This window comes from Diceros bicornis, chromosome 4 (genome assembly GCF_020826845.1).
Source record: "Diceros bicornis minor isolate mBicDic1 chromosome 4, mDicBic1.mat.cur, whole genome shotgun sequence".
NCBI lineage: Eukaryota > Metazoa > Chordata > Mammalia > Perissodactyla > Rhinocerotidae > Diceros > Diceros bicornis.
This window is the reverse complement of record NC_080743.1, coordinates 28,488,031-28,515,927: the sequence shown is the minus strand read 5'-3', so window position 1 is coordinate 28,515,927 and position 27,897 is coordinate 28,488,031. Positions and strand designations below refer to the sequence as shown.

At 36.4% G+C, this 27,897-nt stretch overlaps 1 protein-coding gene across 1 annotated transcript in view; it reads right to left on the bottom strand.

Annotated features, from left to right (window-relative positions):
• Positions 1-11,825, bottom strand: part of C4H1orf146 (chromosome 4 C1orf146 homolog) — a 36,110-nt gene extending 24,285 nt beyond the window's left edge. Inside the window, exon 1 of the mRNA XM_058538514.1 lies at positions 11,715-11,825. The gene's annotated coding sequence lies outside the window, so the exon portion shown is untranslated. The remainder of the gene's footprint in view (positions 1-11,714) is intronic.
• Positions 11,826-27,897: the final 16,072 nt, after the last annotated feature.

The following is a 27,897-nucleotide window of genomic DNA, read 5'->3' as shown; positions in this document are numbered from 1 at the left end:
GGTTTGGATCCCAGGCGCGCACCGACGCACCACTTCTCCGGCCATGCTGAGGCCGTGTCCCACATACAGCAACTAGAAGGATGTGCAACTATGACATACAACTATCTACCGGGGCTGTGGGGGAAAAACAAAGGAGGAGGATTGGCAATAGATGTTAGCTCAGAGCCGGTCTTCCTCAGTAAAAAAAAAAAGAGGAGCATTAGCATGGATGTTAGCTCAGGGCTGATCTTCCTCACAAAAAAAAAAAAAAAAAAACTGATGTAGAATTAAAATATATGACAACAGTAGCCAAAAAGGCAGGAGGATAGTAAATGTACCTTAGGTGCTTTAGGTTCTTGAGTTGCCCGTGAAGTGGTAAAAGCAGTCATTTATATTCGACCTTGATAGTCAATAATGCGTGTTGAAATTTCTGAGTTAGCCATCGAATTATGGTAAAAGACTACCAAGCTAATAGAGAAAAACAGATATACACAAACAAACAAAACAACTTCAGAAATCCAAAAGAAGGCAAGAGAAAGGACAAAAAGGAACATATAACATGAGGAAAACAAATAGTGAGATGGATATTTAGACCCAAATACATCAGTAAGTAAATATAAGACTAAATTCTGCAACTAAAAGAAAAGATTGCCCCAATGCAATGTTGGGGGAAAAAACTATATGCTGCTTACATACAATTAAAGGATATAAAAAGGGTGAAAGTAAAAGTATGGAAAAAGATATATTACAGAACCATAATCCAGTTAAGTGTTTCTAAAGAAAGCTGCCACCAGCTTTTAACTCACATCCACACAAAAAAATGAAAAGCATCATAAATAGTAAATGGGTGGGTAAATATAAAAGACTGAATAAATATATTTTTTTCTCATTTCTTCTGTTCACTTCTCTAAAAGACATGAGTGTATAAAGCAGTAATTATAACTGTATTGTTGGGTTTAGCGTGTGTGTGTGTATATGTGTGTGTGTGATATCAAGGTGGAGGAAATGGAGCTATATTGGAGGGAAGTTTCCATATTTTTCTAGAATAAATTAGTATTAATCTGAAGTGATAAATTAAGATGCATATTAAAGTCCTAAGAGAAAGCACTAAGAAAATAACCAAAAAACAAGAAGTCAAAAAAACAACAGAAGAATCAAAAGTAGTATACTAAGAAATATTCATATAACACAAAAATGGTAGTAAAGAAGGCACAGAGGAACAAAAAAGACATGAGATATACAAAAAACAACAATATGGCAGATCTAATAGTGGTGATGGTTGAACAACATAGTGAATATGCTAAAAAATCACTTAGTTGTACAACTTAAAATGGTGATTTTTGTGTTATGTGGGCTATATCTCAATTAAAAAATTAAAATAGCAGTCATAAATTCAGCCATATCGAATAATTTCATTAAATGTGAATGAATAAAATGTTACAGTCAAAGCAAAATCCAATTATATGCTGTCTTTAGATTCAAGGATATAAGTAGATTAAAAGTAATAGAATAAAAAACAATATACCATGCAAACAGTAACCATAAGAGAGCTGGACTGGCTATATTAATAAAAAACAAAATAGACTTTAAGATAAGAAATATCACTAGAGGGCCAGCCCCGTGGCTTACCAGGTAAGTGCACGCGCTCCGCTACTGGCGGCCAGGGTTCGGGTTCGGATCCGGGGCGCGCACCGATGCACCGCTTGTCCAGCCATGCTGAGGCGGCGTCCCACACACAGCAACTAGAAGGATGTGCAACTATGACATACAACTATCTACTGGGGCTTTGGGGAGAAAAAGGGGGAAAAAAGGAGGAGGATTGGCAATAGATGTTAGCTCAGAGCCAGTCTTCCTCAGCAAAAAGAGGAGGATTAGCATGGATATTAGCTCAGGGCTGATCTTCCCCACAAAAAAAAAAAAAAAAAGATCCTAAGGAATACACACACACACACAAACTACTAGAATGAATAAGCAAATTTTGCAAGGTCACAGGATACAAGATCAATATATATTAGCAATGGACAATCTAAAAATGAAATTAAGAAAACAATTGCATTTACAATAATATAAAAAAGAATAAAATACTTAAAAATAAATTTAACAAAAGAAGTGTAACACACATGTTGAGAACAACCAATCATTGCTAAAAGAAATTAAAGAAGATTTAAATAAATAGAAACATTCCAAGTTCATGGATTGGAAACTCAATATTAGTAAGGCAGGGCTGGCTCCGTGGCTTGGCGGTTAAGTGCGCGCGCTCTGATGCCGGCGGCCCGGGTTCGGATCCCGGGCACGCCCCAAGGCACCACTTCTCCGTCCAACGCGAGGCCGAGTCCCACGTACAGCAACTAGAAGGATGTGAACCTATGACATACAACTATCTACTGGGGCTTTGGGGGGAAAAAAATGAATAAATAAAATCTTTAAAAAAAAAAATATTAGTAAGGCAGTTCTTCCCAAATTGATCTATAGATTCGATAAACACAATCCCTGTCAAAAATCCTAGTAGGTTTTGTTTGTTTGTTTTGGTAGAACTCCTCAAGCTGATCCTAAAATTCATATGGAAATGCAAAGGACCTAGAACAGTCAAACCAATTTTGGAAAAGAAGAACAAAGGTGGAGGACTTACACAAAGCAATTTCAAAACTCACTGTAAAGCCACAGCAAACAAGAGACTGTGCTATTGGCATAAGGATAGACATATGGATCATTGGAACTGAATAAAGAAATAAACCCTTACACTTATGGTTAATGGTTTTTGACAAAGGTGCCAAGGCAACTGAATGGAGAAAAGACAGTCTTTTCAACAAAGAATGTTGGAACAATTAGATATCTATATGTAACGACGACGACAACAAAACCTTAACTCCATACTTCACTCCACATACAAAAGTTAACTCGGAATGGATCACAGATCTACAGGTAAAACATAAAACTATAAATCTTCTAGAAGAAAACAGGACATCTTTGTGACCTTGGATTAATCAAAGAATGTTTAGATATGAAACCAAAAGCACAATCTATAAAAGGAAAAAATTGATAAAATGGACTTCATCAAAGTTAAAAACTTCTCACCCTCAAAAGTTACGGTTTGGAAAATAAAACTACAAGTCACAGACTGGAAGAAAATACTTGCAAAGCATATATCTGACAAATGACTTTTATCCAGAATATATACTTAAAGACTCTGAAGACTCAATAATAAGAAAACTAACAACCCAATTAAAAAATTGGCAAAAGATTTGAACACATACTTCACCAAAGAAGATAAATAAATGGCAAATAAGCATATGAAAAGATACTCAACATCATTAGTAACTAGGGAAAAGCAAATTAAAACCACAATGAGATACCACTACATACTATTACAAGGGCTAAAACTTAAAAGACTAACCATATCAAGTATTTGAGAGGATGTGAAAGAACTGGAACTGATACACTGCTACTTGGAAAGTGTGTGGTACAACCACTTTGGAAAACAGTTTGCCAATTTCTTTAAAAGTTAAATCATATACCTACCATATAATCCAGCCATTTCACTCCTAAGTATTTTACCAAAACAAAAAGAAAGCATATGTCTATACAAAGACTTAAACACAAATGCTTTATTCATAATAGCTAAAAACTAGAAACAACCCAAAGGTCCCTCAAGAGCTGAATGAATATTGGGATATATCCATATAATGGTATACTACTCAGCAATAAAAAGGAATGAACTGTTGATACACACAATAATCGGGATCTCAAAAATTATTATGCTGAGTGAAAGGGAAAAAAAGCACATATACTGTATGATTCCCTTTATATAAATCTCTAGAAAATGCAAACTATTTCACAGTGACAGAAAATAGAATGGTTACGATGAAGGGGTAGCGGGGACAGAAGGGAGGATTACAAAAGGGCAAGCGGAAACTTTTGGGAATGATGGGTATGTTCCCTATATTGATTAGTGGTGATGGTTTCATAGGTATATAAATGTATCAAAACATCACATCATACACTGCAATTTATTACACATCAATTATAACTCAACATAGCTGCACACATATATATATATATATGTCTAATGATGAGTGTATTATTTTGAAATTAGCAGATTCTGTTGTTTCAGAAAAGAAGCACAGGTGTTCAACACTGGAGCTATTGAAAATATTTCCTATGTGGGGTTCTGAAATCTGCAGCAATTCTAGCTACTCCATTACCAGTTGCTTATTCTTGCTGCTCTGGAAACCAAAATTAATACCAGGCAGCTAGCAAAGAAAGATCAAGCAAAGAAAGCAAAACGAATCCTTTGTTATGAAAAGTGAAAAATAACCTTTTTGAAACACCTGGATAGTCACTGAAAAAGGTCCCAGAAGTTACTACATCCCATTTATTTTCCAAAAGGAAAAATATGTTCAACTTTTAGATAAAATAACCTGCACTGCTTGTAAGGCTAGAAAAAAGCATTTTTGCTTTTACAGCATCTTCTTTCAGTGGTAAGATGTTTTACAATAGTATGAAATGGAAGAGTTCTAATTATCAAAACAAAGATCTCCTACATTTTTGTAATAAAAAGCTATTTTTCACGTTCTTAAAGCATGGAAATCACCAAGGTGAGTATATAGTGATAATAAGTTTCTATGTATATGGAGGGAAGAAGACGGCAGCACTAAGGTGAGTTCTTAAAGGAGGAAAGGAAGCCCCAGAGAAGTATGCCTTTCTGGATTGGGAAATGAGACAAACTCTGGCAAGCACAATATTTATCTGGCTTGGAGATCTACCCAATTTGCCTTTGGGAGCTACAGATATTTGGAATTCGCAAACATTAAATCAAAACCTAAAGTAAAAGGGATCAAGAATATTTAGGGGCTGGCCCAGTGGCGCAAGTGGTTAAGTGCGCACACTCCGCTGCAGCGGCCCGGGGTTCACCAGTTCGGATCCTGGGAACGCACCGACGCACCGCTTGGCAAGCCATGCTGTGGCAGCGTCCCACATAAAATGGTGGAAGATGGGCATGGATGTCAGCCCAGGGCCAGTCTTCCTTGGCAAAAAGAGGAGGACTGGCAGATGTTAGCTCAGGGCCGACCTTCCTCACACAAAAAAAAGAATATTTAGATTTTTAAAAGGCTAAAATATGCAGTATTTAACGTTATTTTTAAAGACTGTCTAGTTATCTTCAGAGCAGTATTACATAAAGGTTAAGAGCACAAATGCTTGGGTCGGAGTACCTAGATTCAAATCCTAGTTCTGTCACTTACTACTTATGTGCACTTGGGCAACTCACTTAACCTCTCTAAACCTCAGCTGTCTTGTTGGCAAATGCACATAACAGTTCCTCTTTCACAACACTTCTGTGAGGATTAAATCACATCATAAACTAGTAAGATAGCATACTGGTTAAAAGTGTGGCCTCTGGAGCCAGGCTGTCTGATCTGAATCCTTGGCTCTGCTACCTATTAGTTGTAAATGATTTGACCTTGGGCAAATCACTTAACTTCTCATGCCTCAGTTTCCTCATCTGTAAAATGGGGATAATACTACTTAATGCCCCATAGGGCTATTAAGAACATTAATGTATTAGACATAAAGCACTGAAAACAGTGGAGCACATAATAAGCCAAGTAGTAGTCATTATTGAAATGCGGTTTGCAAATAGTAAGATTCAATAAATGTTAAATGCTACTATTAAACAAAAGGCACAATCCACGCAAGATTGTTATTTCTAAATGTATAATTTTTATTTTTCTAAAGAGAATGCTTGGGTGCTCAAAGTAGTAAAAGGAGAGCTGGCCCTTGTTTTATAAGTAACAGAATTTCATGTCTGTTATTTCCACTCTTTTAGAATGTTTAAATCCTATGGTTATTTTGTAGTTTAGATTATGCCTCAACATTTCCATGAAACTTCCCTGATGATATTTCAATCTTTGGTCTCCTTCCATACTAGTCCCACAGTAGATATTTAATAAACATTTTGTTATTTGATTTAATTGGATAACTAAGGCTTTTCCTTCCAGCATAGGCAGTTTGGGGAGACAAGCGGGGAGAGAGGAAGCTTAAATGATTCAAACTTGGTAATAAAATTAAAGGCTGATCCTACTGGAGACATAACTATCACAAAAGTTAGAAATCGAATGAGAATGTGTATATACATATATTTAAATATATATTGTTTTATAATATATAATATATAATATTTAAGGAATGCTCAAAAGAGAACACAAGAAACTGAGCACTGAACTTTTGGCTGGGTTTTGAACAACAAATGTAAAAAAGAAAAGAAAATTTTTATATAATGTGACACTTTAGGAAATTCAGGCTGAGAGAGGATGGTGCCAAAGGTCATATACACAGAGTGAAAGTGAATGGGTTCACTCTGGGTAGTATGGACATGTTAACAATATTAAGTCTTCCAATTCACAGACACAGGATCTCTTTCCATTAATTCCTGTCGTCTTCCAGTTCTTTCATCAATGTTTTGTAGTTTTCAGTACACAAGTCTTTTACCTCCTTAGTTAAATTTATTCCTAAGTATTTTATTCTCTTTGGTGCTACTGTAAATGGGATTATTTTCCTGATTTCGTTTTCATATAGTTTGTTGTTAGTATATAGAAATGCAACTGATTTTTATATGTCAGCTTGTATTCTGCAACTTGACTGAATTCGTTTATTAGTTCTAAGAGTTTTTCATGGAGTCTTTACAGTTTCTATATACAAGATCATGTTGTCTGCAAACAGCGACAATTTTACTTCTTCCTTTTGAATTTGGATGCTTTTTTATTTCTTTTTCTTGCCTAATTGATCTGGCTAGCACTTCCAGTACTATGCTGAATAGAAATGGCAAGAGTGGGCATATCTGCCATGTGAAATATGATCAGGTCATCTTTCCTGATCTTAGAGGAAAAGCTTTCAGTTTTTCACCTCTGAGTATGATATTAGTTGTGGGCTTGTCATATATGGCCTTTATTATATTATATTGAGGTAATTTCCTTCTATGGACGAATAAGCTCTAAAGATCTGCTGTACAACATTGTACCTATAGTCAACTATAATATAGTGTACACTTAAAAATTTGTTAAGAGGGTAAATCTATATTGTGTTCTTTCCACAATAAAATAAAAGAAAAAGAAAAAAACAAGTGAATGGGTTCAAACCTAGATCTATTCCTTTTTCCTCCCCTTTCTTCAGTTACTACCATGTTCATTATCTCTTGCCTGAGCTATTGTAATTACCTTCTAACTGGTCTTGCCTCCTTTCAAATCTATTCTACAAACTCCTCTCATGTAATCTTCCTAAAACTTGATTTATGATTAGGTCAATGTTCTGTTCAGAAAACTTCAACCACTTCCTAAGGCTTAATAAATCAAATCCAAATTCTTTAGCCTAGCATTCAAGCTCCCCTCCCCAAAGTCTGGTCCTAAGTTTCCTTTCCAGAATTATTTCCCACTAACAGGGCCAGCTTCATGGACATGTGATCTGTTCAGTTGCACAGGGCCCCACACTTAAAAGGACCCTGAACTTGGTTTAATGCTCTGCTATTGCTGTCTTGAAAATGTTAATTTTTAAACAAGAGGTCCTGTGTCTCCATTTTACACTGGGCCCTGCAAATTATGTAGCCAGTCCTACCTATTATACTTTATACTTTACCTTACAAGAGCAAAGTAGCATTATTTACTAGACTCCAAAGATACCTTATACTTTCTCATCTCACTACCATACCATACTGTTTTCTTCTATCTGAAACAACCATCTTGATCTCTGCCTACCAAAATTCTATTCACCTGTTATTTACATCACACTTCAAAAAATTAATTATATGCAAATTAAGACCATAAGGAGATATCATTTTATACCCATTACAGCCCTTCTTAACTAGGATTCTGGGATATTAAATCTTAATGTCCTATGGCAGGGGTCAGCAACCTTTTTCTGTAAAGTGCCAGAGAATAAATATTTTAGGCTTTGTGGGCCATCCAGTCTCTGTTGCAATGATTCAACTCTGCCATTGTAGCGTGAAAGTAGCCACAGACAATAAGTAAACAAATGAATGTGGCTATGTTTCTTAAAACTTTATTTATGGACTAAGATATGAATTTCATATAATGTTCATATGTCACAAATATTATTTTTCTTTAATTTTTTCCAGTCACTTAAAAATGTCAAGAACTATTCCTGGCTCCAAAGCCAGAGGGCCAGATTTGGCCCAGGGGCCATAGTTTGCCAAGCCCTCCCTAAGACATCCATGGTATCACTTTGTTCCTCTCCTAGGCATCTAGAATGGTACCAGCCATGTACCATCCTTGAGAGAACTGATAAAATAATCACTCAAATCATGCTGTATAGGTTTAATTCTCTCATAGAACCCCTGTTGAGAATGGCTGCATTACAGTGACAAAAATTAAGATTAAAAAAAAAACTGGTAAGGATATGAAGCAACAAGGACTTTTACACATGAGTAGTTGGAGTGTAAACTGATATAACCATTTTGGAAGATAACTAGGCATTGTTAGAGAAGATAATCTGCAGTGGGCCCTCAGTGTCCCTGCATGTTTTTGCTGGATATGCCAAGAATATAAGGCCCTCACTGTTCTTTACCCAGGTCATTTTTCATTTGCAATGGGCAACATTGAGAAATGCAGTGAGCAGGCTTGTTAATTAATAACACTCATTAATAAGTATTCTTCCACTCAGTGTTCCTCTCTGCATGTGCATCCATCTAGGTCCACTTGTGTTATTCCCACATGTCTACCCTACTGTGGGTTTTGGGGGTCAGGGGAACCAACAGGAACCTGAAGCTTTGGCTACTGCTTTTGTCATGAATTTTTTAAAAAATCCTTTGTTTCTGATCCAGGCATCTTGTATCTTTTGCTAGCATCAATAAAACAGTAATAGCCTAACTTGTTAGCTTGCAAATAGGGTAAAATCTCAGACTTTTCACAGTTCTTGACAGGCATTATCTACTAAAGTTGAAGATACACACAAACTATAACCCAGCAATTCTACACCTAAGTTTATACTCAAAAGAAATGCATGCAACGTGTACTAGGAGAATTGGACAAGAAGGTAACAGCATTTTTTTCACTTTATTCCACTTTTGTGTTTCTTTTTTAATCCTACCTTTCAAGGCTAGAATGATCCATGTGGTAATGGATTAGAGTTGGCAACACCAGTATGAATTCACTGCTAGCTTAATATAGATATAAATACATATCAAAATATTTATAGATAAGTGTATAGGAATGGATTAGTACACACACATATATTTCTTTGCTCTGTCAGCTGAGAGGGGCCTAAAAGAAATGATACCCTAGTAGCAACAAGCACACCTAGTAGCCAGACTTTGGTTTCTAGTACCATTTTCCAGTAAAAGAAACCAGAGCTCCTTAGAGAAACAATTGATTCTAGGACTGGGACAGGAAATATATAAGATGAGCCTAGAGCATTATGTAGCGCCAGAAAGTAAAGAAGTGATTAAAAACAAAAACAAAGAAAGAAAAAACCAACATTGAGAGGAGTATGTCAAAAGAGTAGAGGAACCTACTGAAAGAGATCCCAGTGGCCAAAGCTGGAACAATGTGAGCAGCAAAATAGATAAAATAATATTATATTATAATTCAAAGTATAAAATAAATATCCACAAGTCCACACTGATATAAATAATTGAATAAATTAATAAATGGGGGAGAAGAGATAAATCTGACATTGTCTCCAAGAGACACTGGAGAAACCTGACACACACTAGCTCAGCAAGGTGGTCAAAATCTGCATCAACAGTCATAAATCACGTTGATAGTATGTACTCTTGATATGATGTAGCCTTCCTCTCAATAAATCATAAACCCAGTCCTATCATGAGAAAAACACCAAACAAATTCCAGTAGTAGAGCATCCTACAAAACATATGACCAGCACTCCTCAAAGTGGTCAAGGTCATCTAAAACAAAGGTCTGAGAAATTGTCAGAGCCAAGAAGAACCTAAAGAAACATTACAACTAAATGTAATGTGGCATACTGGTTGGAATTCTGGAACAGAATAAAAGACATTAGGTAAAAAACTAAGGAAATCTGAATAAACTATGGACTTTAGTTAACAATAATGTAATAAGATTGAGTCATTAATTGTTAACAAATGTACCATACTAATGTAAGATGTTAATGATTGGGGAAACTAGGTATAGAGCATGTGGGAATACACTATACTATCGTCTCAATTTTTCCGTAAATCTAAAACTAGTCTAAAATAGAAAGTCTATTTAAAAAAAAAAATCCTCTCTCTCCAAGGCCCATTAGAAATCCTGCCTGCTGCCAGAAATTATCCCTGATCCCCTGAAACTAAATGAGACCCCTCCTTCCTCAGAATCCGCCTTACAACCCCTCAGTTGAGCACTTACCATATTTTGCCCAAGAAAATTATTTATAAACATATTTCATTCCCCCAAATCATAAGCTTCTTAATGTCAACCAAATTTATATTCTCCATCTTACTAATACAAAATTAGTTCAAAGCAAAACTTAGAAACCAACTAATCCAAATGAAAGTCACTTTCAGTGATAGCTAATATCTCCTGAGGCGGTTTCATTCTCCTTTTGAACTCTACTAATTAGAAAGTTCTTCCTGCTGGGCTGAAACCAGCTGCTCTATAATCTCCTCATTTATTGCATGAACAAATGACTGACAAGTTAACTAGCTCTATGAGAGCAGGGACACCTCCTGTTTTATCTAATACTATATCTCCAACACCTGGCACACAGCAGACACAAAAAATATTTGTTCTTGAACGTGTAAATGGCTAGCTCGCTGGGGGAAGGGCTGCAACTTTTATTTCCCCCATACAATTTAATTTACTGTGCAACTAATGACAATCCACCTGATAATACCTCCACATAATATATAGTTATTCAAATCTTCACACTCTTATATGTAGGTTTTATAAATAATTTTAACTAAGCTAGGAAAGGTTAAGTAATTCTGTGCACTAATAAGTGAGAAAGGAATTGGGGTCAATAGATTCCCAAGAGTGTATATTAACGACTAAGGATAATCAGAAAACTAGGGCTGAGGCAGCAAGGCTCCCTCAGTATCTCTGGGGAAACGCTCCTCGACTACCAGCCACGCCCCAGGCCTGTCCGCCCCACAGCTATGTGACTTCCGGCAAATCACTTCACCTCCAGTTGGCCTGCTTCTTCATCTTCAAATAAAAAGTTTGGACCCAATGGCCTCTTAAGCCTTTGCCAGTTCCAAGGCTCTAGTATTCTGGGCTTTTGTCGTTATGGTTTTCGTTTGTTTTTCCCCAAGTTTTCAAATTTAAACAAATTTAACATTGCACAACAAGCTCCTGTAAATTGCTTTCCCCGCTCAGTCTCCTCAGTCGTCAAGTGAGAGCAGTTGGCCCACAATGATCTTCGCGGCGCCTTCCATTCTTTTTAAGATACCCGTTTTTTCCCGGGGGGAAGGAAGAGGTCAGAAACAACACCTAAAGCAAATAAAGTGTAAATTCGCAGCGTGGAGGACAGGGCTTCTGAAAAGGAAGCAGTTCTCGAATCCTACATGAAAAACCTGAGGAAATCTCTGTCTACACACGACTCTCAAAGGAAGCAAAGGGTGGGGAGGGGCCTCTCTCACCATGCCAAAGCCCTGAGGCAAAGATTTGATCTTGGCAAGTCTGACGAAAAAACACCTTGCGGGAAGAATGAAGAAAGAAAAAACGTGAAGAGCCAGGTCCTTGTCAGCCTCATCCCCAAGGTTAGAAACACACCTGATCAGCAGGTCTTGGTGCCAGCTCGGCTGTTCCCAAGCTTCCAGAAGCTTCCATCCGCAGCGACAAGCGCTGCGGGCGGAGCAGAGAGGCCCTGTCGTATTCTCCGGCCGCTCCAGGCGCCCAGCGCCTTCTCCGCTCGCTGGGCTTCTGCGCAGCCGCAGGACCCGCCCGGCGTTTCCCGCTCTTTAGATAGCAGTCTGCACAAACGGATACGTGGTTAAGAAAAGGCAAGGTTTTTTTGGTGTTAGACTTAGTTGCCTGGAATTAATTGATTTTTCACAAAATTAGGCTCAATTCTTGTACTACTATTAACATAAAATTAAAGTGGCATCTGGTTTATGCAAATTATTAAAAAATACTCGTTTTCGTTAATGGTTAGAAATATAACATAAAGGCCTGTGTGTTTGCTCTTTAGGACTCCATTGTTTTCAGACCCAGCTGAAGCTCAACAAGTTATCAGGCGCTGGTGCTCAAAAGAAAAACCACCGCTTGCCTAGAGAGCCTAACGGTTAGGATACAAAACTATTTATATCTTACTTTATAAAACATGTATTCCTGAAAGAAAAAAGGTGCTCCAAGAAAAATCCTTTGGAGCACACTTGTAATGTGGATTAATTATTCCCTGAGGTAACCATTTTGTAAATTTGGAGTTTCGCATAACTTATATTGTTAAAATTTGGTACTCTTTTGCTGCCCCTGTTGGACAGTTTAAGGCAGGATAGGACCGATTTGAAGAGTCAAGAGCTGGCTCCAGCAACACTTTCTAGGTTTGGGAACTCAAAGAATTGACTCGGCAGCGAGTGTGTGTGTGTGTGTGTGTGTGTGTGTGTGTGTGTGTGTTGGGGACGGGGGGTGTTGCCAGAGGACTCCCCTTTGAAAGGTCTCACATTTCAGAGCAGGGTAATAGCAAAGGGGTAGGGGAAGCATCCAAGATTAAGAGGCAGAGGGTCTCAGCAATAAGACGGGATTCCCACTACAAGGAGACAGCTGGGTTGAGGGCAGAGACTCCAGTTCTGGTAGTGAAACTGGCAAGTGCAAAGAAAGGTCCATTCTGGGGAGAGTACTGAAGTCCTGGGCAACTCACTAGAGTAGGGAGGGAGAAGAAAACTATTTTATTAAGAACCTACCTTGTACCAGGCACTATACCGGGTACATATGTATACTTTACATAAATGATCTTTTTAATCTCCATAAACCCTCTAAGTATACATTATTCTCATTTTAAAGATGAGGAAACTGGGGCTCAGAGAGATTAAAGTTACTTGACCAAGATTACATAGCTAGTGAGAAAAGAGGTGGGATTCAAACTAAGTCCATCAAATGTCTAGGCCACATTCCTACCTCTACAGCTCCGCATCCACAGATGGACCCAGTTATAAGATCTGGGACACACCATTTATCTTACACAAGTAGCGAAAATGACTTAACAGAAGGCCACAGACTGTGGGGATAGCATTGATTGTTTGCCCTTCCTCCCTTCTTTCCTTCCTATAATTTATCTTTCATTCATTCAGTCAATCAACAAATATTTGATTGTGTAGAAGAAAGATCCTAGTCTCTGGAGTCAAATAGCCTGGCTTCATATCCTGTCTCTACCATTTACTTAGCTTTGTGACTGCAGATAAGAATAATAGTGTCGGTTCATAGGTTGATATACGTTAGCCTTTTAGAACAGTGCCCAGTGCCCAGAAGATAATAAGCACTCGGTGTTTACCTGCTATTTTTATTAGTATTCAAATGTTTCCTTAATGTTATCTGGCAATTGTACTGTATCTGCCTGGTCCATTTATTCTCCCACTCTCCTAGATAACTGTTTCAGAACTTCTCTCTTCAAATCTCTGGCACCTCTTCCTCATTCTCACTTTTAGCTAAAACTCTTGCTTACTATTTAAATGAGGCAAATAAAAGCATCCAAAAGTGAACTTCCACAGAACTACCCATCTACCATCATCTGCTTTGCCTCCAATTAGAGTAGATGAACTGTGCATTCTCTTATATAAGGCCAACCCTCCAAGTGGACACTAGAGCCTGTCTCTTCCTGTTGACTCAAGAACATAGTTCCAAGAATTGTCTTCTGTCTCTTTTACATCATCAATTTTATCCTCTTCACTGGACCATTCTCAGTAGCGAATAAATATGCTATTATTTCTCCCATCTTAAAAATCTCTTGATCTCACTTTCTACTATAGCTAATCATCCCATTTCTCTGCTCTCCTTTATAATAAAACTTGAAAAAATTGTCTATAATTTCTGTTTCTAATGCCTTTTCTCCCATTCTTTCTTAAACTTATGCCAATTAGGCTTTTTCATTTCCACCATGCCACAGAAATTGCTCTTGTAAAGGTAATTGCTAAATCTAGCAGACAATTTTCAATACTAATTTTACTTGGCGAATCAGCAGCATCTGTTGCAGTTGATCACTCCTCCTCTTGGAAGCACTTTCTTCTCTTGGCTCCCCCATACCGTGCTCTCATGGTTTTCCTCTAACCTCACTGGCCACTTTTCAACATCTTTTATTGTTTTTTCCTCAATACTCAACCTCCTAGGAGTACCCCAAGTGCAATCCTTGGACCTCTTTTTTTCTCTGGCTGTGTTCACTCCCTTGGTGAATTCATCAACTCATGGCTTTAGATAAATCCATATGCTGACAAATCCCAAACTTCTACCTCCAGCCTTAGCCTTTCCCTTGAACTCTAGATTGGTATAAGCAACTTCCCTTTTAATATTTCCAGTAACAGACATCTCAAATTTCACATGTCCATAACTGAACTTTTAATTCCCCCCTGCAAACCTGTACCACCCATCGTCTTCCTCATTTCAGTTAATAACTCACATTTTTTCTGTTGTTAAATTTAAATACCTTTCCCCTCTCTTATATGCCCCATCTCATCCATCAGGAAATCTTGTTTCCTGTACTTTTAAAATATATCCAGAGCCTGACCACCTCCCTGGTCTGAACCACCATCAGCTCTCACCTGGATTATTCAATAGCCTCCTAACAGGTCTCTCTGTTTATGCCTTGCTGCCTAAAGTCCTTTTTCAACATAGCAGCCAGGGTAATCCTGTTAAAGTAGAAGTTGGATTATGTCTCTCCTCTGCTTAAAACCCTCTAATGGCTCTCAACTCTCTCAGAATTAAAGCTAAAGTTCTCATGATGACATACCAGGCCCTATGTGATCCAATTCCCCTATCCTGTCTAACCTCTTCTACTACTGTCTCTCTCACTGCCTTCTTCCATTCCAGCCACATTGACCCCCTCCCTGCTCCTCATACCTGCCAGACATGCTCCTGCCTCAGGGCTTTTGCACTAGCTTTTCTGTCTAAAGTGCTCTCCTCCCAGATATATTCATAGTTCACTCTCTCTGCTCCTTCAAATCTTAGCTCAACTATTGTCTTCCCAATAAAGTCCACCCTGACTTCCTCATTTAAAATTAGAACCACTCCTGATTCCTCTTAGTCTGCTCTGTTTTTTTCATAGCATTTGTCACCTTCTAACATACTATGTAATGTATGTACTTATTATGTTTATTGTTTATAGCCTTTCTCTTCTCATTAAAATATAAATTCCACAAGAGTAGGGATTGCTGTTTTGTTCGCTGATGAATCTCCCGCACCCAGAGAAATGTCTGGTACCTATTAAGCACTAATAAATGTAGTCAAATGTTGAAGAATCATTCACCCTCACGCATAAAGCCCCTTCTTGTTTGTGTCTCAATGGTAACATATCAGACTTCATTGAATGTTAGTAGCTATAAGATGAATAGTACCAATGGGGGCTTCTATTTTTATTAAAATTCTTAGCCTTATTACTTGCAAGTTTAAACTAATTTATTTCAAGCTTTGGTCTTCTGGGTCCAGGCTAACTAATTTGTCTGAAAGGTATTTGCTGGAAATAAATGTTTAACAGCTAACTCTGCTAACGAGTTTTCATTAGGGAGGCTTATGTATTACCATGATTCATTCATTACTAGAACAAATAAAGCTGGTTGAGTTGTGCTTTTAAAGGTGTCTATACAATTCAGGCCCAAATTTACTGAAACTGAATACATAAATATATTCAGCAACTCTATAACAGCCCAACTTCCTGATTCACTACTCCCTAGAATTCCTACACAGAAATATGTTCAATTTACATTCCTCCTTAGTATCAGACATTCCTAATTCAGCAGCTGTGAGAAAGTTATAATGAAAAATTAATTCCATAAATTATTGATTCCTGGATTGAAAATGTAAACTTCAACTTGAAAGCATAGAATCAATAAAAAATATATATTTCATAAACTTTGCAATGCCATATTTCCACATTCGTTGCAGAATGACAAGCTGTTATGAGACTGCAAAGAATAGCTTAATGTTTTTTGTGAGATGGCTCAGTTTCATAAGCAGCAGCAAGCCCTCTAATCTACGTAGTGGTTTGGGTGCTTTGATAGATCTGTGATAATAAATGTTCTTCAATATTTTTCCCTTTTAGTCAGTTGCAAATATTGAACAAGAATTTGCTTTTGAGGCTCCACTGTGTGTTCTTTTGTTATCTGCCTCGTTCCTAATGTTCTGACCTTGATGTTGTAACCTGTCAAAAGGAAACATGCACACACACACACACAAAGACTAAGGGAATTGTAGAGGAAATCGGATGAAAGAAAAATGGCTGTTTTCAAATTTAGCCTTTCACCAGTTTTCTTTGATATGATAACTGACACAGTACTATATTCTCAGACCCTGACCACGTATACAAATTATTTTTAAATGTTTGGATTTAAACAATTTATTCTTTTGGGAAAAAAACAGGCTCAATTTAATTAAACTGTGGCATGTTTTAAAAATGGTTGTATGGCTTCAAAAGCTTTTCAATTCCCAAATAGGTTTGAGTATGTATGTATATGGCTTAGATAATCAAAGCAAAACACATTCAGTTCTCTACTCAGACACTAAGAAAAAATGTTTGCACTCTCCCACCTCACTGGTCCTGTTGGTCCCCTTTAACTTAAATCTCTCCTGGTTCTCAGCTGATTCTCATGGTAATCCCTTGTGCTTTAACTACTGTTGGCTTAATATGATTATTAAGCATAGCTGTAATTCAATGGTGAATTCCTAAAAATTTAGACATTTTGATGGATTCTTGTTTTTGGCAAGGGAAACTGCCTTCAGTCCTTAGTCATAATGTGAAAACAACTGAAGATGAAAACTCAGCACACCAGCAAACACTAAGTCTGAGAACATAAGAATTCCTAAATTTAAGGCATAGTGAGCTGGATAAAGAAATTCCTACCTAGGCTTCTCTTCAAAGCCTAGTAAAGTTTTATCATATGAATCAGACACTGTCTGAAAAAGAATAAAAGCTACATAACATCTACCTCTTTGCGCCCCGCCTCAGATCAAGGGTCTGCACCAACTTGAAGTTTTGTGGTTGTCACTTACCAGGTAGGCACTGCTTTTTGAGGCAGCCAGAGTTGCATTAATCACCTCTTCCACTCTTCCTCCCTCCACCTCCATTATCCCTCTCCTGTTGTTCTACATCCATAGAGAGAAAAGCTCCAAGAACACAGTTGAGCAGGAAGGAGGGAGCAGACACATGGTGAGAAATGTAGGTAGGGGCAGAATATGAGCCTAAGAGCAGTGCAGACTGAGAATTTTGTAGTTTTTCACGTGCGCCATCATTTCAGAGTAACAGATGATCAGACAGTGGGGTAGGAAAAGCCAGCAGAGCGAAACTGCAGTAGGTTAACACCCAGTAGACATGGAAATTGAAATAACAACTGGCATACATACAGTGGATAAAATGCAGGACCAAGAGAAATATACACATTCTGCCTGTTGATAAACCCTAAGTCTGAAGGCTCTTACTTATGGAAAGGTGAGTAAAAAAAAAAAAAAAGTCAACATGGAGCCTATGAGAAAATATTTCAGAACAAGGGAAAGAAAATGGCATCATAAAGACTCAAAAGAAAAGTATAAAAATGATCTACTGCAGGATTTGAAAGAAAACTTCAAGAGACTACTTGCATCCTTACTGGACTACAAAAAGCCATGCATGTTCTATAAACATGCATCCATAAAGTGTGAGAAGAAAGATATGAGAACAGGCTGAAATGGAAAGTCAATAGAATCTTATGAATGAAATAAAGAAGGACTAGATGATAAAAAATGATGCAACCACAGAATTAAAATCCACATTGGCAATAAAGAAAAACTTGATTCTGGAGGAATATTGAATAAATGAGGATTACTTGAGACACTCCAGATAAGAAGATAAAGGTCAGAGGTAGGTGGAACAAAGGCAAGAAAAGAGAGAAAAGATAATTGGTATTCATGATGAAGAGACCAAAACAAATGGGAGAAAATCAAATATATGATGGGAAGAACACTTTCCTGATGAGAAAAAAAAGCACATGGATGCAGACGGAAAGGAATAGTCATGTTTTTGGCAAAAATAAATGGCAAAGACCTATATCTAGACATGGTCTGACAATGTTTTTAGATTACAAGACTACAGAAGAAGTCCTACAAACATCAATGAAGGAAATAAAAGATGTCACCTAGAAAAAACAAAAAGTCATGTTAGCCTCAGACTTCTCTGCTGCCACGCTAAATTACAGGAGATAATTACTCTAAGCGATTTTTCTGCCAACTGAGAGATAAGAAGGACTAGCAGTGAGCACTAAAACGAGTTACATGAAGACATAAATCTAAAGTACTATAAATATGGCTACAAAAGCTACACACAAATGTAATGCACTCATTTATGTACCTCTTCAGATCCTTTCGATTCCTTGTCCCTCTGGTCTCAGTACTTGCTCTGCTTTCCAGCCCAAGCAACCCTGTCAAAGGCTCTTGCAATTCCTACAATAAGTTCTGATTGTTCCGAGTGCTCTTTTGTCTCCTGACACCAACAGCTGGCTCAGCCTTCTCAGGCAGGTGTTAAGGCTGGCTTTGGCACAGGCTCCATCATACATGTACAGTGGGAACTGTATTGGCCCAGTGGGATCCATGGAGGCTCCGCCTTCTCCAGTAGCTCCAGTAGGGGCCCACGTCACAATCTGGAAATGTGGGGGAGTTAACTCCTGTGGAGCACATTTTGAGCAATGAGAGAAAAGAGATAGGGAGGAATGGGCAGAAAAATTTTTCACCCTTCTTCTCCCTGATTGTTCCAAGATTCAAAAGTTCCCTTGGTCTCTCCAAAGATGTCCTATGTGACCAAGAAACCAGCTATTTTCATGAAGCTGAGCACAACTTGCCACCCTGTATTTGTTTCCCTCTTTCCCTGTTTTACTTTACTTTTTCCCTCACTGTTGTTTCCCTGGGATCAAACTCTCCAATAAAGCACTAGTTCTACAAGCCTTGTTTTCTGGGAAGCCAGGCTAAAACAAAAGTCAAAATTACTCTTGAAAAGAAGACACATAATATAAAAATTCTGAATCATAATCTGGATCCAAACATTCAAAACATCTTAATGTCAGAGAAAGGAGAAAGAAGAGGACATAAGGCCAGAGGAGAGTGGTGGAGAGGGAGGTATGCTAATTCCTCATATTAACTTGGGGAAACACAAAAGATGGAATTACACGCTTGATTCTTGTGGATTGCAGAAATACAGGTTAAACAATGTTTTAGGGAAAATAGGTCTAACTGTTTGGAGAATTAAAAATAGGATATTGACTTTTCAAAACACTAGAGAAAAGCAAATAAACTCTGATTTATAGAGAAAAAGAAACAAAAAACAAGAAAGCATAAAACAAAAATCTAAAACAAAATGAAAAAATTAACAAATTTAAATCTTACAAATGGTGTTGAAAATATTTAAAGAAAAATAAAAGTATACATCAACCAAGACAAAAGAGAATGGTAGAGAAGATAATAACCAAATTTTGGAAGTTGGAAGCAAAGAAGAAGTGATAACTAACCTAATAAATCTAAGAAAGCTAAAACCTAACCAAGCAATAGGGAAAATCAAAAAGCAACTCAGAACTCCCAAAAGCTTAGGAATTTGTTCCAGAGGTTCTCGTGTACCAGAGGTGTGACTAAAAGTCACAAGAATTGTTGAAAGTCTGTTGATGTACACCTGAAATTTATATAATGTTATAAACCAATGTTACTGCAACAAACAAAAAATTAAAAAAAAAAAGAAAAACATGGGCAAAGGACAGGGAAAAGGATAAATGGTACATTGAACCCCCCCTCCCCCAAAAAGAAGCATTCAGAACCCAAGATGCCTTCCTCATAGCCAGGGGACTCCACCTTCCTCCCCTCAGCAGAACTGGAGGTTCATTCTCTGGAGACAGTAACCTGAGGGTCTCTGACTGGGGGACTGCAGGTGCAATTGGAAGTGAAGTTTACTGAAAACCAGAAATTCAGGCAACATTTACACATAGAAAGTGAGACTCTCAGCCTTTTTCCCACAATCACTTCCTAGAATATTGGTATCAAGGTTATTTCTTCCAGGCAGCATATAGGAAGATTATTCTATGAAGACTCTAACCAGGTCAGGTGAAAAGACCTCAAGATGCTGATACTGGTGTTTTACAACAAATTAACCCAAACAGATGACCCTGTAGAGAAGCCCACCATCAACAAGCCCTACTCACACATAGTTTCTGAAAAAGCTTTTCAGTCCCTAAAACAGAAGCAAACAGCCAAAGAATGCCTCTAATGTAAAAGATAGAGACTGAAACAAACATACAGAATAAAGCAAATTGGAGGAAACTCACTGTGCAGAGAATTTAAAACTTAAAAAAAATTATATCTTCACATAGATAAGGAAAACATTGCATCTAAGGAATAAGAACAAAATATTATGAAGAAGAAAAATTTCAAAGAACAAAATCAAAAATATAATAGCAATAAAGAAAACGAAAAGCTGAATGGAAGGGCTGGAAGATAAAGTTGAGCAAGTGCCCACAGAAGTAAAGCACGAAGACAAAGAGATTAATATAAAGGAAAATGTGTTAGCATTCTCATGTCTAAATAATAGGAGTTCCAAAAAGACAGAAAAGAGAAAATACAAGAAGAAGAAATTGTCAAAGGAATAATTTAAGAAAGTTTTCTAGAAATGAAGGACATGAATTTTCAAACTAAAAGGGCCCACCAAACGCTTAGGACAATGGATGAAAATATACCCACCTCAAAGCACATGATCATACTATTTTATAACGCTGAGGACAAAGAGAAAATCCCGAAATTCTCCAGACTACTTACATAGAGTCAGGAACCAGAATAGCATCCAACTTCTCAACAACAACACTGGAAACAATATATTCAAAATTTGGAAGTCAATTATTTCCAATCAAGAATTTTATATTCAATTAAGCTATCTTGTAAGCATATGAGTAGAACAAAGATGTTTTCTGACTTTCAAGTTCTCAAAAATTGTGCCTCCCATGCACCCCTTTGGAGGAAGTACTCCACCAAAATGAGAACATAAAACAAAGGGGAAGATGCGGGACCTAGGCAATAGGGAGTTTAATAAGGAGAGCAGTGAAAGAATCTTCATGTTGAAGGTGAGGGGAGATGCAGGAGATGGCATTACAGCACTCCTAGAGAATAAACTCTCCAGATTGCAACATGTTAGAAGGCTCCAGGGGAGATATTTCCAGGAAGATAAATTGAAATGAATAGCTGATGTGTTTGAACATACTGGAAAAACAATTAGATAATTGAGGTTGAGTTTACTTGTAAATAAATGATATTTACATGGAAAGCTAAGCAGACAGACAAAAAGTACAGTAATAACTCCAGGGAGAAGAAAAACTGTGAATGGAAGAAAAAGTAATCATGTTACTGACTTAGCAGTAAGTAGTATTTTCATAATTATAACAATGTAAACTGTAAATTTTGATATAACTAAAATTATGATACAACTACATTGGGTCATGTGGGTGAGTGAATGAGAACCAAATTCTCATCTTCAAAACTGAGATGACAATAGAAAATGCCTAAAACTGAAAATCTGTGACAGATTCTGTCACAGGGAGTTCATTTATTTAGAGAAATAGCAGCAAACAAGAAATAGCTAAGAGACTTGAAAGTGGTTGCTGTAGGAAGTGGGATTTGGGTGGGTGAAGCCAGGCAGGGGACTGATTTTTGTTTTTTACTAAGACTTGCAGAACTATTTCACTCTTTAAACTATATACATACAACTATATGCATAACAACAACAACAAAGCCCAAAACCCAGAGCTAACTACTACTGGTATGTTGGTATATTTATTTTTAGTTATATATTCATATGTAGTATATCAATTAGGATTAGGTTTGGCTGCATGTAAGAGACAATTTAAATCAACAGTAGTTTAAAATATACTAAGTTTAACATACAAAGTTCTCTTCCCTCATGTAATAGCAGTCCAGAGATAGCTAGTCCAGGATTGCTAGAGTGGTTTCATGAGGTATTCAGGCACCCAGGTTCCTGCCAGCTTTCCACTCTGCTATCCCTAGGGTACAGCTCACCCTCGTAGTACAAAAGAGGGCTGATAGAGCACTTGTGTGCTCCAGGCAGCTTGACAGGGGAAAGAAGAAAAGAAAGGCCCATTCTCTTTAGAGAAACTTCTAGGAAGTACAACTCAACACTTTTATTTATAGCTCATTGGTCAGAACCTAGTCACATGGTTACAACCAGCTGCAAGAAGGGCAGGGAAACTTTGTTTTCATTCCGAGTATCCAAATGCCCAGCTCTAAAATTCAGTGTTCTTTTAGGAAGGAAAAGGAGAGGAATAGACATTAGGGTAGGATATTAGCAGTTGTACGAGTCAGGGTTCTCAAGAGAAATAACCAATAGGATATATATATTAAGAGATTTATTTTAAGGAATTGGCCCACAGGACTATGGGGGCTATCAAGTCTGAAATTTGTAGGGCAGGCTGGAAACTCAGGCAGGAGTCAATGCTTCAGTCTTGAGGCAGAATTTCTTCTTCTCTGAGAAAGCTCAGTTTGTGCTCTTAAGGCCTTCAGCTGGATTGGAGGCAGGGCACTCACATTATTGAGCATAATCTACCTAAAGTCAAGTGATTGTAGAGGTTAAATACATCTACAAAATACCTTCACAGCAACTCCTAGATTAGTGTTTGATTAAATCACTAGGTACTATGGCCTAGCCAAATTGACACATAAGACTATCACAGCAGTCTTTATCATAAATAGATCATACTACACATATACATTAATATCTAACTCCTTCATTTTATTGTGAGCATTCTCTAAATCATCAAATATTCTTATCAATGTTTATTAAAATGGCTTAATAACCCAACATATCAAAATATCTTATTTATCCATTGCCATATTTCAAGACATTTAAATTATTATATATGGGGCCGGCCCCATGGCTTAGCGGTTAAGTGCGCACGCTCCGCTGCTGGCGGCCCAGGTTCAGATCCCGGGCGCGCACCCACGCGCCGTTTCTCTGGCCATGCGTCCCACATACAGCAACTAGAAGGATGTGCAACTATGATGTACAACTATCTACTGGGGCTTTGGAGGAAAAAAAGGAGGAGGATTGGCAATAGACGTTAGCTCAGAGCCGGTCTTCCTCAGCAAAAAGAGGAGGATTAGCACGGATGTTAGCTCAGGGCTGATCTTCCTCACACACACACACAAAAAATAAATAAATTATTATATACATATGTGTGTATATTTTTAACTATTTCTGGATAATTCATTAAATTTCTAAAAAGTGAGATTATCGAGTCAATGATTATAAAGATTTTTAAGGCCCTTATTCCCATTACCAAACTTTCGGGAAAGTTTGCGCCAATTTACACTTACACCAACAATATATGAATGCAATGCCAATCTCACTGTACTCTAGACATTACGTTTCATAATTTTGTTTATCTTTATCAATTAAATAGATGAATATGTTTTGTTTTGTACCTCTTTACTAATTAGTATATAAAACATTTTATTATTCACTATATTTTTATTGACTATTTCTATTTCTTCTTTTGTTAATTTTGTTTTTAATTTTGCCTAGTTTTTATGCTGGGCTGTTAGCATTCTTCTGATTGACATATAAGAGGTTTTTATATATTAAGAATATGTCTTTGTCATAATCCTTGCAAATATGATTCCTAATTTGTTTTTCTACTTTTTTCTTATAAACTTTTTAGGATATAAATTAAGAAAGAAACTATACATACTTCAACTTTTCACTTAGGGTTAAATAAGTCATTCAAAATTTATAAAGATATAATCATATTATTGGTGACTAAAATAAAGGGAACTGAAACATGAAAATGAGATTATTTTCATACACAAATGAAGCATCACTCCCCTGGATGACTCAGGCTAACCAGTCACATTTTTCCAAAAAAAGTACTTGGGAAAACTCGATAAAATTTTTCCCCTAAGAATTCTTACATATGTAATATTTTTCTTCATTTAGTAGTATTACTAACTTTAGAATCTATTGACTGAATTATTGTTTCTAAGAAGATGTCAAGTCAACGTTATGTTCAAATAAATTTTAAGATGATCAGTAATTTTTAAGAAAAAATTATGGGAGAATGAACTAAACAATGATCTTATGATTTCTTTCCTGCCTCTAAAGAAATTAAAAAATTAAAAAGCAGCCAATAAGGGTGTTAAATCTGTGATGGCAGTAATAGCTACATGATGCTGACATGCTGCAAATAAATCTGTGTGGTAATATAAATTGACTCAGGCATTTGTGCCACCTATGACAGCCCAAAATGTTTTCATTTCCTCCTTAGCAATTTTTAGATTTTCTTATCTCATGGACTATGAAAAGCACAGTCATCCCACATACTGTTCTTGGATTGTGTTTTAATGTAATCTGCCCAGAATTTTAGCTTGATTTTCAAAATTAGAAGTGAAACTGAATTCCAAGCAAGTTATCTGATTTGACCAATAATTTAAATTTGCATAGTATAATAATACTTGGAATTGCTTTTCTATTTTAATATATTTCAATTGGTTAGTTGAATCTGATTAACTCCAATAATTTTTTGTAATGTTGGCAAAGCATCTGTTAATTCATTTGTAATTCCTAAGTAATTAAAATGGGTTAGTGGATATTCACTTATTTACTTATTCCTAGTTATCAAATTTATTATTACTTATTGAATCTATTCATATTTTCAAAAACCCTTTCTTTTATGGTTCTTTTTCTAATGCTTCTTTAATCATGAGTCTGGTTAGACATCTTTTCATCGTTTACTGTTTGCAATTTTAATTTTTGTTAAAAAGCAAAAATTTCCCCCCAAATTATCTTTTGTCTTTTTGTTCTGTTTATTATATTTTGGGCATATATTAGTTCTACATTTTAAGTAGCCAAACTATCAATCTTATATTTTATGATTTCAGAGTTCCATGTGTTTTTTCTGGGTTCATGTGCTTTCTTACTGCAAAATTATATTAAAATACCATGCATATTTTCTTGTAGTACTCTTTCGGCTTCATAGTTTCAAGTTAAATTTTGGTTTCTATGGAAATGATGATATTGTTTTTCTTATTTGACATATTAATATGGATGTACTATATTAGTAAGTTTCCCAACATTAAATTCTCTTGCATTCCTTAAACAAATTGCCGCATTTTATTATTTTAATATATTTCTGGATCTCTTAGGAATTTTGCATTATTATAAGTGATGTTATTCTGTAACTTTCTCTTTTATGCTATTTTTAGTCTGATTTTGGTGATCACATTATGATGGCTTCTTAAGTTGCATCTGGAAGTTTTTCCTCTTTCTCCAAAATCCAAAATGACTTAAATAGTGACACCATTTAGCACTCTTTTGAGGGGTAGATCTTGAATGCTTTCTCAGTTTCTTCGAAGGTTAATAATCTGTGTAGATTTTCTCTTTTTGAGTCTATTTTGGTAATTTATACTTCTCTAGAAGTCTTCATTTCATCCAGGTTTTCAACTGTATTTGTATGTAGTTGTGCAAAATGCTACCTTATTAATTTCTGTTATTTCCTAATATTGTGTATTTATGCTTTTCTCTCCATTAAGCTAGTGTGTGGGTTGTTAAGAATGAGTTCTTAGATTTATTGGTTCCACTCTTTTTCTCATTTCTAATTAAGTTTCACTATTGTCTGTATTAATTCTTTTCTTCTACTTTCTTTTGATTCAATTTAATGCTATTTTTCTAACTCTTGAATTTCAGTGTTGTTCTCTATAATTTACTCTAAATCAGAAAACTGTAAGAAAATATTTTATTTATTTTCTTGAATTTAAAAGTAGGTTATGCATGTTTCAGGAGTTGCATGATATAAGTAAAAGAACAACTTTGTAAGAGTGTTAAACATCTTCTTTCTTAAGAATGTAATTGTTTAAATGCAAGTATATTTCTATTTCAGTTTTTTATTTGGCTCTCTTGCCAGGCTAAAATTGAGCATAAATTGAAGGAAAAGAGGTAGACTTCAGTACATTTTATATGAAAGCCCTTTTAGTGAAAAATATTGTCTTTGTGTGGGAGTATTTTTTCCTAATTATCTTCCTGATTTGGAAATTCATTGTTTAATTGATTGAGATAATGTTATTAGAAAAATATAGAATCAGAATAGAATTGACATTCTCAGATTAGAATTAAAATTCTGCTAACATTGGTTAAATTTGGAAGTAATTAAGAATCTGTATGAAAAATGAATCATGAACACTAAAAGTAACTCATGCAAAATTAACATGATAGAAACATACACTTTCATATCTAGCTAAACTGATTCAAAGTAGTCTTGGTATAATAATTTACAATAAGAAAATGATATAAATAGCACTGGAGAAAAGTATATACATAATTCCAACTCCAAAACAGCTCCTGCAATAGATCCTTAAATTGAGCCAAGTCCCCCACCCTATGCCCCCCAAACTAGCAGGAGATAGAATGGGGAGTAGAAAGATCATAGTTTGTTGGGTTTCTGAATTTTGAAAGACATTATATTATATACCTTGGTTGTCTCAATTGCATCTCAAATGTGACATGTCCAAATTGAAAATTATGTTTTTTCCAACCAAGAACCATCAACATTCCATTTTTTACTTGTTAGAATTCTGGAATATAGGGAGGGATCATCTTTATCCCTTATTCCAAGTCTTCGCACTCAACTGGCAACCACATTTTGTTCATTTTACCTGCTAATTATCTCTCAAATCTCTCTTCGTATTTCTGTCCTGTTACTTCTTTAGTTTTGGCCACTTTTTTTCTTTTATTATTCGATTGACCCCTTACAGGTCCTTCTTCCTCCAGTCTCTTCGCTTTCCAAGATATTTTTCACACTATACAGGTAGGGTAATCTTGTTAAAACAGTCCTATACTATGTTTACCTTTGATTTTAAAAAAATTTTATTATGTTTGCCTAAATGGCTTGGTCACAGTCCTTGGCATGGCTTACAGGAGTTTTCAAGTTTTGGTTCGCCTGCACTTTTCCAGCTTTATCTTGCGCTGCTGTCCCCCATGCATTTGGTGCTGTATTACATTACACACCTGAAGTTTCTTGAAATGCCCTGTATCAGTTAGTAATCTTTGTGCTTGATCCCGCCTCCGCCTCCTTCTGCCTCCTCGATAGTCCCTGATTCACTAATTATGCCCAACTTCCTATTTTCCAAGTACTGAAGTTACTTTTATCTTAAAAACAACAGTATCTTCAAGCTACCACTATCTCCTTTTCAGTCAAGCTCCTTGAAAGAATAAGTTCTGCTTCCTTACTTCCTGCTCCCCTTTCAACCCACTGTAGTCTGGTTTCTGCCTTTACTATTACTCTAAAAAAAACAAAACACCAATTGACAAAAGCTACCAATAAAACCCTAATGTCCAAATCCAATAGACTAGTCTAGGCAGGCACCTTAATTGACATCTCAAACAGCATTTGACACTGTTAACCGCTACTACTTACTGAACAGCAAACCAATCAACCTACTTATTTTTCTGTGCCTTGTAGAAAACATGGAAAATATATGAGTTAAAAGATAAAAATAATAAGCAACACTTAACCATAACCACCATTAACATTTTTACTTATTTCCTTCAAGTCTCTTTTTCTATGTACCAATAAGTATAGAAAGTTGGATATTGTATTTTTAATACATATTCTGCTTTTTTTTCTTATAAGCATCTTCCCTTGGCATTAAACAGATTTTTTGGAAACAATTTTAATCATTGCATAATGTGTTATATAGATGTGCCATAATTTATTTAGCCTCTCTCCTACTGTTGACATCTAGCTAGTTT